The sequence below is a fragment of the Balaenoptera physalus genome, assembly GCF_965194825.1.
Source record: "Balaenoptera physalus genome assembly, chromosome: 4".
NCBI classification, from domain to species: domain Eukaryota; kingdom Metazoa; phylum Chordata; class Mammalia; order Artiodactyla; family Balaenopteridae; genus Balaenoptera; species Balaenoptera physalus.
This window is the reverse complement of record NC_138891.1, coordinates 146305988-146324513: the sequence shown is the minus strand read 5'-3', so window position 1 is coordinate 146324513 and position 18526 is coordinate 146305988. Positions and strand designations below refer to the sequence as shown.

The window sequence follows — 18526 nt, the reverse complement described above, 5'->3', positions numbered from 1 at the left end:
TCCAGTGCATGTAAAAGTTATGTTTACACTATACTGTAGTTTATTGTGTGCAATAGTGTTATGTCTTAAAAAACAATGTACATAACTTAATTAAAAATACCTTATTGCTAAAAAAAATGCTAGCCATTATATGAGGCTTCAGTGAATTGTAGTACTAACATCAAAGACTGCTGATCACAGATCAACATAACAAGATAATAATGAAAAAGTCTGAAATATTGCAAGAATTCCCAAAATGTGACAGACATAAAGTGAGCAAACGTGGTTGGAAAAATGGCGCTGATAAACTTGCTCGATGCAGGGTTGCCACAAACCTTCAATCTGTAAAAACCAAAACATCTGCAAGGTGCAATAAAGTGAAGTGCATTAAAATGAGGTATGTGTGTAACTGCTCTAAAAGAGCCCCAAAACATGCATTTGTGGTTAAACAAACAAACAAACAAACAAGGCAAAACCTCATAAGAGACTTAGGAGTTGGATTAACATTATAAAAGTAAAACTTCATAAGAAACTTAGGTGTTGGATTAATATTATAAAGGATATAAATTTCAAATCAACAGCCAGTATCAAATTTTACACAAAAACTAAATAGGTGTTCTTATCTTTGTGGGTCACAGACTCCTTTAAGAATCTGGACAGTTTCACCTGACACATATGCACAGATTACTCATATGGAGAAATCATAGTCCTCATTAATTCAGGGGGTTCATCTATGGAACTGACTCTGGATTAAAAACTCCTGCACTTGAAGAATGACCATTAGAGTACGAAAAATAAAAAATAAAAAAGACAAAGAGTGTTGATCTCATTATATTATTCACTGTTGTGTTGGAAGCCAATGCAATAAGACAGTAAACAGAAACAAAATGTAAGTCTTGGAAAGGAAGAGATAGGAACTGTCCTTATTAAAGATGGGACTGTCTACCTAGAAAATCCAATAAAATCAATTGAACAAAGTTTAGGGGAGAGAGAAAGGGGTATTCAATGAGGCAATTGTAAGAAAAAAAATACACAAAAATCTACAGATTTTCTTCTATCAGCAACAACCAATTAGGAAATGTAATGGAAAAAATACTATTTACACTAGCAAGAAAAACAACTTAAATCCAAGGAATAAACTTAATAAGAATCTACAGATGTGCAGGACTTATGAAAAAAAGTCCAAAAATTTCTAAGGAACACAGTGGACAGACAAACCTTGTTTTTGGATGAGAGACACAATATTTAAGAATATCAGTTATTTCTAACTGAATCTATAATAGAATGTAATTTTGATTAAAATTTCCAATAAAACTTTTTGCTTTTTTTGCCACTACATGTTGACAAAATGAATCTAAGATTTACCTGGAAGAAAAAATAAGAGTAGCTGAGAAAAATAAAAAATGAAGGGTGATGAAACTTGTGTTATCAAGTGCAATAATGGAATACAATTACAGTAATAAAGCATTAGTGGTTTTGGTGCTGGAATGGCCAACAGACCATACAGCAGTGGCATAACACCATATGAGAACTGAGGAAATGAGACGGCTGCTTTTCAGAGCACTGAGAGAAGGCTGGGAAAAGGGGTCTCGATGTGATTAGAAATAAAGTAATCCCACCTCACACAGTACACCCAAATAAAGTCCAGGAGAAGTAAGTAACTGAGTGTAAAACATGGACCAAAAAGTCTTTGAAGGAAATAGAAAAGATGAAATGACAGTGAAATGTCTTATGATTACTCTGCACCAGACACTATGCTACATCTTTTCTTTTAACCCTCACAAGAGCCCTTGTGGATAGCACACTGGTGCTATTATAATCCCCATTTCATAGATGAGGAAACTGAGACTGAGACAGGTAACTTGTCCTCGGTGCTCAGAAAACAGCTGAGATCCAAATCCAGGCAGCATGGTTCTGAGTCCACACTCATGATAACCGGGCTCCCGCATATCACCTTCGTTAAAACAAAACAACATGAGCAGAGTGGAAACATACCAAGAGCTAGGCAACCATATTCCCAATGCATGATCAAGATTTCATATTCTTAAGGTTTAAAAATTTTGATGGTCCATTATTGTGTAAATGTTTACAAGTGTAATATATTTTTGCTGTTTTAAACTTTTTATTAATATATAATGTCCTTCTTTGCCTCTTGTAACTCTTTTCGATTTAAAGTCCATTTTAATCTGGTGTTAGTATAGCTACCCCTGTTCTCCTTTGGTTCCTATTTGCATGGAATAACATTTTCCATCCATTCACTTCCAACCTGTTTGTGTCTTTGGTTCTAAAATGAATCTTTTGTAGACAGCATATAATTGGATCTCATTTTTTTAACATCCATTCTGCCAGTCTCTGTCTTTTGCTTGGACAGTTTAATCAATTTACAGTTAAAGTAACTACAGATAAGGAGAGACTTACTTCTGTAGTTTTCCTATTTGTTTCCTATGTAGTTATAGCTTTTTTGTTCCTCATTTCCTGAATTACTGTTTTCTTTTGTGTGCAGCTGATTTTTGTTGCAAAACATGTATATCCCTTCCTCATTTCTTTTTGTGCATATTCTTTTGGTACTTTCTTTATGGTTACCACGGGATTACATTTAACATTCTAAAGTTGTAACAATATAATTTGAATTTATGCCAGTTTAACTTCAACAACATACCAAAAAATCTGCTTCTTTAAAAGCTCCCTCCCTATCCCTTTCAGTTACTGACGTCACAAAATTACATCTTTACACATTTTGTGTCCCAAAACACAAGCAAATATTATTTTTAATGCATTGGTCCCTTAAATTATGTAGAAAACAAAATGTGGAGTTACAATAATACTAGTTTTAAGAAGAACAGAGCTGGAGGAATCACGCACCCTGACTTCACACTATACTACAAAGCTACAGTAATCAAAACAGTATGGTACTGGCACAAAAACAGACACATAGATCAATGGAAAAGAACAGACAGCCCAGTGCATAAACCCATGCACGTATGGTCAATTAATCTATGACAAAGGAGGCAAGAATATACAATAGAGAAAAGACAGCCTCTTCAATAAGTGGTGCTGGGAAAACTGGAGAGCTAAATGTAAAAGAGTGAAACTAGAACATTCTCTAGCACTATATACAAAAATAAACTCAAGATGGATTAAAGACCTAAATGTAAGACCAGATTCCATAAAACTCCTAGAGGAAAACATGGGCAGAACACTCTTTGACATAAATCACAACAATATTTTTTTGGCTCTCTCTCCTAAAACAAAGGAAATAAAACCAAAATTAAACAACTGGAACCTAATTAAACTTCAAAGCTTTTGCACAGTGAAGGAAACCATCAACAAAACGAAAAGACAACCTACTGAATGGGAGAAATATTTGCAAATGATATGACCAATAAGGTGTTAATATCCAACATATATAAACAGCTTATACAACTCAACATCAAAAACACAAACAACCCAATTAAAAAGTGGGCAGATTTCACCAAGGAAGACATACAGATGGCCAAGAGGCACAAGAAATGATGCTCAACATCACTAATTATTAGAGAAATGCAAATCAAAACTACAATGAGGTATCACCTCACACCAGTCAGAATGGCCATTATCAAAAAAGCTAGAAACAATAAATGCTGGAAAGGGTGTGGTGAAAAGGGAACCCTCCTACACTGTTGGTGGGAATGTAAATTGATACAACCACTATGGAAAACAGTAGGGAGGTTCCTTTAAAAAGTAGAAATAGAACTACCATATGACCCAGCAATCCCACTACTGGGCATATACCCTGAGAAAACCATAATTCAAAAAGAGACATGCACCGCAATGTTCATTGCAGCACTATTTACAATAGCCAGGATGTGGAACCAACCTAAATGTCCATCAACAGATGAATGGATAAAGAAGATGTGGCACATATATACAATGGAATATTACTCAGCCATAAAAAGAAACGAAATTGAGTTATTTGTAGTGAGGTGGATGGACCTAGAGTCTGTCATACAGAGTGAAGTAAGTCAGAAAGAGAAAAACAAATACTGTATGCTAACGCAGATACATGGAATCTAAAAAAAAAAAAAAAAAAGGTACTGATGAACATAGTTGCAGGGCAGGAATAAAGAGGTAGGTATAGAGAATGGACTTGAGGACATGGGGTGGGAAGGTGAAGCTGGGGTGAAGTGAGAGTAGCATCAGCATATACGCATTACCGAATGTAAAATCATTGGCTGGTGGGAAGCAGCAGCATAGCACAGGGAGATCGGCTCGGTGCTTCGTGATGACCCAGAGGGGTGGGATAGGGAGGATGGGAGGGAGGCTCACGAGGGAGGGGACGTGGGGACATGTGTATGCATATGGCTGATTCGCTTTGTTGTGCAACAGAAACTAACACGGTATTGTGAAGCAATTATAAAAAGAAATGGGCAGAAGAACTGAATAGACATTTTTCCAAAGAGGAAATGGCCAACAGGCACAGGAAAAGATGCTCAACATTGCTAATCATCAGGGAATTGCAAATCAAAACCACAGTGAGATATCACCTCACACCTGTCAGAATGGCTATCATCAAAAAGAACACAAATAACAAATGTTGGTGAGGATGTGAAGAAAAGGGAACCCTCATGCACTGTTGATGGGAATGTAAGTTGGTGCATCCACTGTGGAAAACAATATGGAGGTTTCTCAAAAAACTAAAAGTACAACTACCATATGACCCAGCAATTCCACTCTTGGGTATATATTAGATTAATAATTTTAAAAAATGTATTACTCTTTCAAATCATGTAGAAAAAAAGCGAGTTACATGCCATTGTTACATTAATTATTGTTATAATAATAATAGCTTTATAATTGCTCATGTATTTACCTTTACTGAGAGCTTCATATCTTCATATGACTTCAAGTTATTGTCTAGTGTCCTTTCATTTCACCTTCAGGACCCTCTTGAGCATTTCTTACAGGGCAGGTCTAGCAGTAATGGACTCTTTCAGCTTTTGTTTATCCGGGAATGTTTTAAGGTTGCCCTCACTTCTGGGGGACAATTAGGCTGGATATAGAATTTTCAGGCAATAGTTTTTTTTTTCCTTTTAGCATTTTGAATATATCAACCCACTGCCTCTTGTCTCCAAAGTTTCTGATGAGAAATCTGGTAATCCTATTGAGAATCCCTTGGATATGATGAGTCACTTCTCTCTTGCTGATTTCAAAATTCTCTCTTTCTTTTTGTCTTTTGACAGTTTGGTTATAATGTGTATCACTGGGAGTCTCTTTAAGTTCATCCTACTTGTCTTGGATGTTTATATTCATGTCATTCATCAAACTTGGGAAGTTTCTTCACATATTTCCTCTGCCCCTTTCTCTCTCATCTCCTTCTGGGACTCCCAAAACAAGTATGCATGTCCTTTAGGTTCTGTTCATTTTTCTTTAATCTTTTTTCTTTCTGCTCCTCAGACTCATAATTTCCATTGTCTTATCTTCAACATCACTAATGCTTTCTTCTGTCTTCTCAAATTGGCCTTTGCATCCCTCTAATAAATAACTAAAAGTCATTGTACTCTTCAGCTCTATTATATCGTTTTGGATTCTACCTAGGTTTTCTATTTATTGATATTTCTATTTTGTTCATACATTATTTTCTTGACTTTCTCCACATCTTCCTTTAGTTCCTTGAGCATCTTTAAGATGGTTGTGTTAAAGTCTTTGTCTAGTAGATCCACCATCAGGTCTTTTTCAGGGACAGTTTTGGTTAGTTTATATTTTTTCCTTTGAGTGGGCCATACTTTCCTGTTCCTTTGTTTGCCTTTTGATTTTTTGTTAAAAACTGGACATTTGAATCTAGAATGGTAACTCTGGAAATCAGATTCTTCTCCTTCCCTAGGGTTTGCTCTTCTTGATTGTTTGTTTGTTTTCATTTTTATTTTTTGTTTTTGATTATTGTAGGCTGTCTCCGTGCCAAGGTTCAGCCTGAGGAGTAAAGGTAAGGTCTTTTCATTTCCTTCCTGCCTGCACTTTCCCCCAGGCATGTGCAGTTCCTGTTTAATTTCCCCTGTATATGCAGTTGCTTTTGAATGTCATAATCTTCAATGTCTGGCTCTCAAAAGGAGAAAAAGAGAAAAATGAATGGGGGAAAAAAGGTGCCAGCCCTTTAAATCTCCTGGAAGTCAATTCAACCAGAGAGGGCAAGGCTTGCAATGATGAGGAGAAGTGTAACAACAGTGGAAGCCTCAATAAATTGAAAAAGAAAATAACATAAAAAGTATCTTCTCTAATCACAATGGGATGACTTTAGAAGTCAATAACAGAAGGAAAACTGAAAAATTCACAAAATTGTGGGAATTAAACAACTCACCCTTAAAAAACCAATAGAATAGGTCAAAGAAGAATCACAAGGGAAATTAGAAAATACTCAGAGACTGATAAAAATGAAAACAAGACATACCAAACATATGAAACACAGTAAAAGCAGTATGAAGAAGAAAATTTATAGCTACAAATGTTAACATAAAACAACAAGAAAGATCTCAAATTAACAACCTAATTTTACCTTTACAACTTAAGGAACTAGAAAAAGAACAAATTAACAGCTAGCAGAAGGAATGAAATAATAAATACTAGAGCAGAGATAAATGAAATAATAGAAAAACAATAGAGAAAAATCAATGAAACCAAAAGTCAGTTCTTCAAAAAGATCAACAACGCTGACAAATCTTTAGCTAGATGGACTAAGAAAAAAAGAGAATACTCAAATTACTAACATCAGCAATGAAAGTGGGAAATTACTACTGATTCTACAGAAATAAAAAGAATTATAAGAGAATACTATAATCAGTTGTATGTCAACAAATTAGATAACCTAGATGAAATGGACAAATTCCTAGAAACACAAAACCTACAAAGACAAAACCATGAAGAAATAGAAATTCTGAAGAGACCTGTAAGTAGTAAGGAGTTTGAATCAGTAATTGAAAATCTCCTGACAAAGAAAAGGCCTGGACATGACGGCTTTACAGATGAATTCTAGGAAGCATTTAAAGTAGAACTAACATCAGTACTTGTCAAACTTTTCAAAAAAATTGAAGAGGAGGGCATACCCCCAAACTCATTCTATGAAGTCAGCATTACCCTGATACCAAAGCCAGACAAAGACACTACAAGAAAAGAAAACTACAGACCAATATTCCTTATCAACATGGATACAAAAATCATCAACAAAATATTAGCAAACAGAATTCAACAGGATAGAAAAAGGATTAAACATCATGACCAAGTGGGATTTATTCCTGGAATGCAAAGATGATTCAACATATGAAAATCAATTAATGTAACACACCACATTAACAGAATGAAAGAAAAACGCACATGATCATCTCAATTGATGCAGAAAAATCTTTTGATAAAATTCAATATCCTTTCATGATTAAAGAATTCAACAAACTAGGAATAGATGGAAACTACCTCAGTATAATAAAAGCCATTTATAATAATCCCACAACTAACATCATACTCAATTGTGAGAGACTATAAGCTTTTCCTCTAAGGTCAGGAACAAAGCAAAGATGCCCACTTCCACCATTTCTATTCAACATAGTATTGGAAGTCCTAGTCAGAGCAATTAGGCAAGAAAGAAATAAAAGGCATTCAAACTGTATAGGAAGAAGTAAAATTATCTCTGTTCACAGATGATATGATTGTATAGGTAGGAAATCCTTAAGAGTCCACAAAAAGAAACTGTTACAATAAATGAATTCAGCTAAGTAGCAGGAAACATAGTCAACACACAAAAATCAGTTGCATTTCTATACACTAACAATGAATAACACAAAAAGGAAAATAAGAAAAAATAAGAAAACAATAAATAAGAAAAATATAAAACATTTCTGAGAGAAATTAAAGAAGATATAAATAAATGGAAAGATATTCTGTGTTTATAGATTGGAAGACTTAATATTAAGATGTCAATACTACCCCAAGTGATTCACAGATTTAATGCAATCTCCATTGAAATCTCAATAATGACTTTTGCAGAAATGGAAGAAACCACTCTAAAATTCGCAAAGAATATCAAGAGACCCTGAATAGCATAAACAATTCTAAAAGTGAAGAACAAACTGAGGAACAAACTTCCTGATTTCAAAATTTACTACAAAGCTACACTAATCAAAACAGTATGGTACCGGGATAAAGGGACATATAGACAAATGGAGTCCAAAAATAACCCTCACATATGTAATCAAACGATTTTCAACAAGGGTGTCATGACCATTCAGTGGGGGAAAAGACAGTCTTTTTCAACAAATGGTGCCAGAAAACTGGATATCCACATTCTAAAGAACGAAGTTGGACCTTACCTAACACCATACACAAAAATTAACTCAAAGCAGATCCATGATTTAAGTGTAAGACCTAAATTTATAAAATTTCTAGAAGAAAACAGAAGGAAAAACTCTTCACAATACTGGATTTGGCAATGCTTTCTTGAATATGACAACAAAAGCACAAGCAACTAAAGAAAAAAATAGGCATACTGGATTCCATGAAAATTTAAAAAATTTGTGCATCAAAAGACACTATTCAGCCTGGTCCAGGGCACTCCTTTTCATGTCCTTCCACCAGTCGTGGGCAGGGTCTGAGCGGTTCACTGGGGGTGGAGATGCATTTTTGGGGAGGGCAGTGAGGCTCTGGGGCTGTGAGAGGAGGGCAGCCTGACACCAGAGGCAGCAGCGAAGCCTCAGAACACGAGGCTTCGGGACCCAGGACACGGAGTCCCCAGACCAGCCGCTGCCTTTGGGACCCCAGGGTAGCCCAAGAGGCGAGGTTATTGTAATTCAGGATGCGAAGGGCAGAGTCGATATGTACCATCTTCTGGAATGTCCACCAAGGAACTCTGAAAATGATGACCTAGCAACCAGTTTGGTTCTTGATCCCTATTTCGGTTTTCAAACACACAAAATGAATACTAGCTTTCGGTCTGTTACAGGAAGGCAAGAAGAACTAAAGGAAGTGATTGAACATTTTCAGAAAGATGAGCACTTGGAGAAAGCCGTCAAATGTCTGACTTTGCAACAAAAATGATGCAGGAGGAGCAACTAAGCCCATGCACCACAACTACTAAGCCTGCGCTCTAGGGCCCCTGAGCCACAACTACTGAGCCCATGCGCCACAACTACTGAAACCCACGTGCCACAACTACTGAAGCCCGCGCGCCTAGAGCCCGTGCTCCACAGCAAGAGAAGCCACCGCAATGAGAAGCCCGCACACTGCAACAAAGAGTAGCCCCCGCTCGCTGCAACTAGAGAAAGCCCGCGTGCAGAAATGAAGACCCAACGCAGCCATAAATAAACAAATAAAATAAATTTATTTAAAAAAATGATGCAGGAGAATTTATTCAAGGAACACGTATTTATTTACTTGCGAATGTTTGCAACTGACAGTGGATTTGAAATAATGCCTTGTAATAGATACTCATTAGAACAAAAGAGAGCCAAAATAATTGCAACCAAAGAGTGGAAATGAAATGACAAAATAGAATTACTGGTGGGTTGTGTTGCTGAGCTTTCAGAAATTGAGGAGAACATCCTACTTGGACCCAGAGAAAACGACTTCAGGGTTGTGTATTCCAGAAGGAAAAACTGTGCTCAGCTTGCCTTGGTCCTGCTGCATTTACAAACCATGACTGCAGACCTAAGTGTGAGTTTCTGCCAGTTGGCCAAGACACAGCAAGTGCGAAGGCTCTAAGAGATACTGAACCTGGAGAAGAAATTCTTGCTACTATGGAGATGGGTTTTCTGGGGGGCAATAATGAGTTCTGCGAGTGTTACAGTTGTGAAAGATGGCAACTGGTGCTTTTAAATCCAGAGCGGGACTCTTGCTTCTGCTGCTGTTATCAACAGCAAATGTGGACTCAGAGACACAGTAAACCTTTAAATAGGCTTAAAAAGTTAGGTGACAGCAGTGAGAATTCAGTCAGTCTGTCAGTCCTAACACTGACGCAGACACCACTCAGGAATAGAAACAACGCAAGGTCATCATACGTTTGAAAGAAACCTTTCCACGGTGTTAGTTTCTCTGTGATGATGTTGTCAGGTCCCACGAGAAGACAAAGGACGACGTGGCATCACACAGGCACACACGTGTTCCACGCCTGGCCAGTCTGTTAGGTTGGCTGGTGGACTTGGGGAGTTCATAGCATCTGGCCTCAAGGCTCCCAACCCCCTTTTTACAACTTGCTTGCCTTTTTCAAAATGAGCTGACCCAATTCACCAAACCACCAGTTTCCAGACTCAGAACTATGATAGAGGAGCATTTTGAATGTTGCTCTACTATGACGTGTTGTAATAGCCGCTCCTCAAAGTAGCAAGAGAGATGAAGAGGAGAAAGAAGTGAGCTTTTAGATACCTGCAGTGAGTGGGGGTAGAACCTAATGGAGACCGGAGAAAGAGAGAATGAAGAATAAAGAGAAAAGAAAGAGAAGAAAGCCTAAACAAGCAAAAGAAAACACATCATGTTTGTGGAGCTTTGAAGTCCCGGAATCACTGTGATCGCTACTGTTTTCCATCAGGGTGACATCAGTTTTCTCTAGTTGCCCCTAAAGCAGTAGCCTCTTTAGTCTGACTTGTCTCTGACAGGAATAAAGTTTAAAAGTTTTAACTTGATGGTCCCCACAGCACGCCTGTTTTGGCACTATAAATGTCCATACAGGGCTTCCCTGGTGGCGCAGTGGTTAAGAATCCGCCTGCCAATGCAGGGGACATGGGTTCGAGCCCTGGTCCAGGAAGATCCCACATGCCGCGGAGCAACTAAGCCCGTGCACCACAACTACTGAGCCTGAGTTCTAGAGCCCGCAAGCCACAACTACTGAGCCCATGTGCCACAACTACTGAAGCCCATGCACCTAGAGCCCGTGCTCCACAACAAGAGAAGCCACAACAATGAGAAGCCCGCACACCATAACGAAGAGTAGCCCCTGCTCACCGCAACTAAAGAAAGCTCGTGCGCAGCAATGAAGACCCAGCACAGCCAAAAATAAACAAATAAATAAATAAATTTATTAAAAAAAAAAATGTCCATCCATACCTCTTAGCACGTAAGTACCCTCTGAGGTCTGATTATTTCGGCTCTTCTCCCTGTCTTCAGATGTCTTCAGCCCAACTCTGGGTGCCCCTCTCCACTACAGAAGATCCCAAAGAAAAGGGAGGGTGTCTCCCATGATGGTGACTGTCACTGCCGTGAAGTCTGACTCTACCTGCTGCTGGGGGTCAGAGGCCAGGGGTAACTTCTGCCGTGGAAAAGTGATACTGTGTTCCTATTCCAGTCTTTAATGTCCAAAGTGAACAAAGACGGGCAGTCAGTCTGTCATTTACCCTTGACTGTTGGTTTTAATAATAAATGCAGAACAATACAAAAGAGACACTATCCAGAGAGTCAAAAGGCAGCCTACATAATTGGAGGAAATACTTGCAAATCATATATCTGATAAGGGATTAATATCCAGAATATATAGAGAACTGAAACTCAACAACCAAAACCCCAGCAACCCGATTCAGAAATGGGCAAAGGGCTTGAATAGACATTTCCCTAAAGAAGTTATACCAATGGCCAATAAGCACATGAAAAAATGCTCAACATCACTAATCATTAGGGAAATGCAAATCAAAATTACAATGAGATATCACCTTACACTCATTAGGATGGACAGTATCAAAAAACAAGAAATGTTGGAGAGATAAGGGGAAATTGGAATTGTTGGTGGGAATGTACAAATGTAGAGCTGTATGGAAAATAGTATGGTGGCTCCTCAAAGAATAAAAATAGAATTACCATATGATCTACCAGTTCTACTTCTGGGGCTACACATACTCAAAGGAATTGAAAGTTGGGTCTCAAAGAGATATTTGTACATCAATGTTCATAGCAGTATTACTCAGAATAACTAAAATGTGGAAGCAACCCAGGTGTCCATCGATGGATGAATGGATAAGCATAATGTGGTCCATCCATACAATGGAATATTATTCAGCCTTGAAAAGGAAGGAAATTCTGACACATGCTATGACATGGATGAAACTTGAGGACATTATACTGAGTGAAATAAGCCACACACAGAAAGACGAATACTGTATGATTCACTTACATGAGGTACTTAGAAAATCTCAGAAATCATAGCGACAGAAAGTAGAATGGTGGTTGCCAGGGGCTGGGGGAGGGGGGATTGGGGAGTTAGTGTTTAATGGGACAGAGTTTCAGTTTTACAAGATGAAAAGTGTTCTGGAAATGGATGGTGGTGATGGTATCACAATATGAAGGTACTTAATAGCACTGAACTATACATTTTAAATGGTTCAGATGGTAGATTTTATGTTATGTGTATTTAACCACAATTCTAAAAAATTAGGGGAAAAAATCTCTTACAAAGTAGTAAAAAATGAGCACCCGTTAGGAAGATGGGGAAATCATAACCAGGAAAGTAACAGCAGTACACATGGTCAGTGATCGAGCTGCACAAAAACCAAGGACATGGAGACAAACCAACAAGGCACCATCCCTCATCTATGAAACTGGCAAATAGGACAGAAAACCAGACACTGTCCACAGCCAGAGCACCAGGGCCCGTCTCCACTCCTCTGGTGGCTCTGACAACAGGTTTGGAAGCCTTGACACTTTTCAGAACTTGTGACCCAGACTCTGCTCTCCAAGGAGCAGCCCCCCACAGCTGGGCTGCCCACCCTCCATCTGCCCGTCACAGGGTCTACACTGGGCCCCCGGAGGCTACCCGCTGGCGGGGCGTGGGGCTGCCGGCCTGTTCAGATCTCTGGGGCGGATCTGCACCCGGTCTTTGCAGGGTGTCGCTTTCCGATTTGGCCCAATCCCAGCACATGCTTCAGGGCGGGGGCTGGCCCCCCAGGTCCTGTTCAGGGAGCAGCACCCCACGAGCCCTGCTTCTTTGCAGGTGTGCCCCACACCAGGGTCCCCCGGCTTTGCACAAATGTTTGAAAGGAGCCACAGGAAGGAGAGACCCACTGGAACACGGGGCCGTGTTTAAAGGAAAAGAATCAAACTATTTGAGTTTTTCTTAAAACAATCACAAGAGCTAGGTTTCCCAGCATTGTAAAGCACTCGTGGCCACAAACACGGTCTCCCTATACCCTGTGAACCTGGAGACCTTGTTCTACAGATGAAAAAGCAGCGCCAGAGAGGAGGCTGGCCTTGGCCCACACCCCCTGCTGAGGCCCCGGGAAGACCCCTGGGTCCTGCTCCTCTCCCAGGCACCGGCCCGTCTCAGGGAGCTCATCTCACACCTGAGGGACCTCAGGCGGGCCTGCTGCACAACAGAGCTGCCTGTGCTGGCTGGCGATGCAGAGTCTGGGGGGCGTGGATGTGCCCTGCCCGGTGCAGGGCCGCGCTCCACCCGACCAGGTGACCCAGCGGCTGGAGCCTGGCTTTCACCTGGATGTTGCCTTCCCTGTAGTTTCCACTGTGGACATGCCCAACAACTGCCCCCAACCTGCCGCGGTCTTCACAGGCCTCCCAGGTCACTTTCATCAGCCCAGGGCGGCAGCTTCCCAGTGGCCAGAGTGGCCCAGTGGCCCACTGAGAGCCACGTCCTGCCAAGGGGACACATCTGCGCCCCTTGCATCCAGCCCCTCCAGTCACCTATGCCCCGGGGGCCCAGGCCCTCTCCCCCGCCCAGCTCTCCTGCCTCAGAGTGACGGAAGGAAGGCAGACCACTTCCCTCCCTCCTGGGAGCCCCCAGTGCCCGTCCAGCCTCCTGGCCCCGGTGAGACAGACAGGAAATAGACCCCAACGTAAGATGGCCTCCAAGCCAGAACTCCTTTACTGGAAACAAAACCCAGGGAAATCTGTGTACCTCAAGCCTCCTTCTTTTTGGGTGTCCCTCTACAAGTGCAGATCCTTCCCTTGGGGACAGCTGGGTGGCCTGGGGGTGTGGGGGCCATCAGCTTTCTCCCTGGGTTCAGGGGACCATTCTCCGGGGCCCCGGGCAGGATGGCAGGCACCCCAGGGCGCCGCCCTGCGCCCTGCCGTTTTTGGTTGTTACCAGCATCAGCTGATACTCTCAGCGGCTGACCTCCCCACCCCCACAGTGGGTGCTGGGCCCGTGAGGAGCCCTGGGTGGGTGTGGGGCCCGACCAGCAGGGGAGCCGCCCTGGCACAGTCCGCCTGGGCTCCCACCTCCCTCCCTGTGTCCCACTCAGCGCCCCCTTAGTCTCCCTTAGCCGACTTTGTCGGGCGGATGCCGGTGCGCCCCTCCAGCCTCAGAGGAATGGGGGCAGGCTGGGCTCCTGCCGACTCCTGGGTAGGGTGGGGTGTGACCTGTGCTCTCCCCCTCCCTGCTCACCCCTGCTTCCGGGTAGCAGAGACCCCCTCCTCGCCTGCAGCCCGAGTGCCCGGGAAGCTGGCCCCTCAGAGCTCATTCCAGGGGCCAGTCCTTCCAGGGGGAGAAGGGACATCCGCTCCCTCTCAGCCGAGCCGAGGAGGGGGCCAGCACCCCTGGAGGCCCTGTGCTCAGTTCCGGGGGGTCCTCCCGTGGGAGTGAGCTGGGCTCCTCAACCTCCGGAGATGTCCCCGGCCCGAGACAGAACCAAGCCTCCCAGGAGCGGCCAAGGGTCTGGCTGCAGATGGGGGACCCGGGCAGGGACGGCAGGCGCCGCGGCCTCAGCACCGCGCCGGGAACCGGGAGCCCAACTCGGCCCCAGGAGAGGCGGGGACAGACGGGCGGGCCCCCGCGCGAGGCGCCCCAGGCGTGGACCCGGGGGCTCCGAGCGAGGCCGGCGGTGCAAGTGCGGGCACCGCGGCGGGCGCGTCCCCCGGCGAACGCCAAGTCCCCGAGTCCCGGCGCCGAGGCGGACCGCGCTGCCCAGGGCCTTACCTGACCGCGCGTCGGGCCCCCTCGCCGGACTCTTCCCGAGCGCAGAGGCTCCGGGTCCCGTCGGTGCGAGACGGCGCCGAGTGGGCAGGGGGAGGGGCCGCTGCTAGACCCCGCCCCGCCCCGCCCCACCCCGCGCCCACAGAGGCCACCGGGCGGCGCTGCGGCCCCGCGCATGGCGGCGGGGGGGGGGCCGACAGGGGACCCGAGCGGCCGGGAGGGGACCGGAGGGGGCAGGGGTGCGGGGAGTCGGGGGACGGGGCGGGAGAGCGGCCCCTGGAAGACAGGACCCCTCCCCGCCCTCGGACTGCTGCTCCGACTGGACGCCTGCCCACCTCCCTGCCTGCTGCCCGACCCTGCCCATTTCCCCGCGACCTGCGGCGTCTCCTCCGGGGCCTGGGGCGCCTCGGACTCCCCACTCACTCGCCCCTTGGAGGAGCAGCCCTGGGAGGCCGCAGGGTCCTCCCGCCCGGCGTCCCCTCCCCATGTCCCCCTTGCTCAGGACCAGCGGGCTGGGGTCTTCCTCATGCAGGGACACGCAGCTCTGTGACCCACTGATCACAACGGGTGTCCCGCTGTGGGGTCCCCGCCCCTCAGGGGTGAAAGGCCGGCCGGGGAGGGGCAAGGGCAGCCAGGACAGCGGGAGCCTCCGGCGCTCTGGGTGGGGAGCGAGGGCCTAGTGGTGCTGGCTGGGCCCGGGTTTCCTTGCAAGAACCCCACAGGTGCTCCTGGGGCTGGGCCCTGGGGCCACTGTGATGGCCCCACCTGAGCCGAGGCCGGCAGAGGGTGAGCAGGGCCCCTGTCAGGGCTGTGGGGGGAATCGCCACTCCCCCACCCGCCCTGGAGCGGCAGCCCCCCAGACCAGTGCTCTTCCTCGAGGGAGGGTGCAGGCGGGACTGGGGCTGAGGTCCCTGGGCTCTGGGATAGGCCGTGCCACCGCCATCCTTGAAGGGGGATCGCCACTCCCCCACCCGCCCTGGAGCGGCAGCCCCCCAGACCAGTGCTCTTCCTCGAGGGAGGGTGCAGGTGGGACTGGGGCTGAGGTCCCTGGGCTCTGGGATAGGCCGTGCCACCGCCATCCTTGAAGGGGGCCCAGGCAGCAGGAGATATGGTTCCAGCCTCAGATGAGCAGCTTTGCAAATCTCTGGCTTAGCCCCTCCACCCAAGAGGAGAGAGACCCCAGAGCTTCTTGGTCACCTGTGTGTGCCCAGGAGGACTTCCCCACTGCGTGCAGCCCCACTGCGTGCAGCCCCGCTGGTCTTCCTGACCACCTCTTTCTGTCTGTGCCCTGATTCTGGTGCAGCTGGGTCCCATCTCCTGTTGGGAGAGTACGGTGGCCGAGGCCAGGGGTCTTTGTGTCCTCAGTGAGCCCAGCAGTAGTGACTTGAAGCAGAAGGGGAGGGACACGCAGTCCCTGCAGCCTCGAGACAGGCCGCCCCTGCTTTGCCATCTGAAGGGCTTGCAAGTTACGCCTTGGCTCCGGCACGCTGCCTTCCGCCTGCTGCCCCTCCCGGAGCCCCTCCGGCTGGACCCCCATCAATGCCCACTCCACCGCCCACTGCCCACCCGTCCCTTGGCAGCACCAGTCACTGTCTCCTCCCCAGGGGCCTTTCCCGTGTGGATGGGCGCCGGAGCCAGGGGGCACTGAGGTGGGGGTGTGGCTGTGTGAGTGTGTGTATCTGTGTGTGAGTGTGCGGATGTGCAGTGTGTGTGCTGTGTGTCTGTGTGCAAGTGTGTTGAGTGTGGCAGCTGCGTGGCGGCCAGGAACACGAGCCCAGGCTCCCTGCCCTGGAGTGCTGCTGCCTAGGGCCCCGCATGGTGCCGCCCCGCTGGGCCACCTGTGCCCTCTGGGGCCACACTTCCCATGGGGCTGCTCCCAGGGCTATGAACACAGGCCCATTCCTACAAGACCCAAATCCTTTAAGGGGCTAAGCTGGCTCCAGGTGTCCCTGTCAACATGGCCAGGACAGTCTAGGAGCTGCTCTGTGGGCGGCCACTCGCCTTCCCCAGCGCCCTCCCCGTGTCCTCCCAGGGGTCTCATCTCTGGTCTGAGGGCTCCCCTATCATCCTCGGCCTCCACCCCTGGATCCTTCTCAGCCATTGCCCCAGGAAATCTCTAGTCACATCCCGCCTGCCTTGGTGCCTCCTTCTCGGAGGGCCGCAGTGGACACAGGAGTGCAGGGGGCATTGGTGCTGCCTCTCCCACCACTGGTGACCCCGTCCGGTTGGTGTGTGGGGGGCAGGGAGTTCTTGGCACAAGGTGGAGGCCCAATTGCCAGATTCCACCAGGCGTGACCTGGGAAAGTGTCCTGTTACAAGGAGCACCTTGCAGGTGTGACGACGCAGGAGTCTGAAGGGGTCGGAGGGCTACCTGGCTAGTGCTGAGTTGCACCGACGGCCCTGCGGGGGTAACGGGAGACCGAGGCAGTTAGCCAACGGTTAAGGGCTCAGGGTGAGAGCCAGGGGTCTCTTTGTCCTAAAAAGAGATCCCGTCTCCTTCGGGGGAAGAACTGAGGGCTGAGCAGCGGCTGAGAATGATAGGAGCACCTGGCTCCAGGCGCCGTGACTGCTCGGCCGTCGCTGGTCGGTGACGGTCAGACCCCGGCCGAGTAAACCCGAGACCCTGAACCTGGGTGGGGACATCCGGGTGGAAGCCCTGAGGAAGGGGCTCTGCAGACCCCTGAGCCCTCAGAGCTGGCGGGGCCCCCACTCTTTCCTGGTAGAGCCGGCACTTCACTGTGCTGGGAGTCACTGCAGGCGCCTCCCTGCCGCAAGGCAACAGATGCCCCCCATGGAGGCCACCCCGGCCCATCTCCTGGCTGCCAGGCCAATGACCGAGAGAGAGTCCAGTGTAACCTGATGGGAACCTGTGGGCCGGGTCAGAAGGACAGAGGTCGTACGTCAGAGGAGCTGCGGGAGAGCCAGCCCACCTGCCGGTGCTGGGCAGCAGTCCTGGGGTTGAATTTGAGGGTCCTTGACCCAGAGGCCAGAACAGAAGACTGTGAAAGCAGGAGTTCTCAACTTGGAGGCACTTACTCGGAACTTAGGATTTAATCTCCTGGCAAGTCTTCAGGTCACAGGGCACACTCAATTCTGGGATGACTCACAGAGGCCTGGAGAAAGTTCTGGCCCACAGTGAGCAGAATAGAAGTGCAGAAGCTGCCCTGGTAGATGGCAGAGGAAGGAACGAAGAGGCCGAGGGCAGGGCCTCCAGTGAAAAGGCGGGATCCCGACTCCGTTCCCAGACTTCACGAACTTCCCATCGGAACCACTAACTGCAGAGGCGGCCAGGCGGCCAGGAGGAAGGGCCGGGCCTCGCCTTGGTCAGTTTTTACTGTGAGGCTCCCCGATTCTCCCAGAGACCTACAGCATTTACTTGGGTGGCCCCAACGCTCTGGTAGGGAACTGTCAAGACGTTATGAGGACAATTGGACACAGAATCTGAGTGGATACTGACACCTGGAGACCCACAATGTCACCATGGCCTCCCTGTTGGAGGAGGGGTTTACCAGGCCGGGTAATAAAAGAATCCTGGCCAAAGTGTTGGTCAGACCACTCAGTGGTCATTTTCCTTGTCCCCAAGTGTGCAGCGGGCCACTGGAGTAACTGCACATGGGGCTCCCTGCCGGCGTGGTCACAGACAGCCCAGCAGGGAAGCCCAAGGGGAAGCTTGGACACTGCCCC

General features: G+C 46.8%; 1 protein-coding gene and 1 pseudogene across 5 annotated transcripts in view; one reads left to right on the top strand and one right to left on the bottom strand.

Moving 5' to 3' along the window:
- COL6A2 (collagen type VI alpha 2 chain) overlaps window positions 1-14960 on the bottom strand; it is a 36805-nt gene extending 21845 nt beyond the window's left edge. For 3 of the 4 annotated variants that reach the window (XM_082460970.1, XM_082460973.1, XM_082460972.1), the window contains exons 1-2: window positions 14846-14960; window positions 11035-11128 (exon numbers count right to left, since the gene is read on the bottom strand). The gene's annotated coding sequence lies outside the window, so the exon portion shown is untranslated. The remainder of the gene's footprint in view (window positions 1-11034; window positions 11129-14845) is intronic. The other variant, XM_082460971.1, reaches the window with a different exon arrangement.
- On the top strand, window positions 9234-10110 carry LOC309660380 (histone-lysine N-methyltransferase KMT5B pseudogene; annotated as a pseudogene). Its single transcript has one exon. The product of its transcript is annotated as a histone-lysine N-methyltransferase KMT5B pseudogene (transcript).
- Window positions 14961-18526: the final 3566 nt, after the last annotated feature.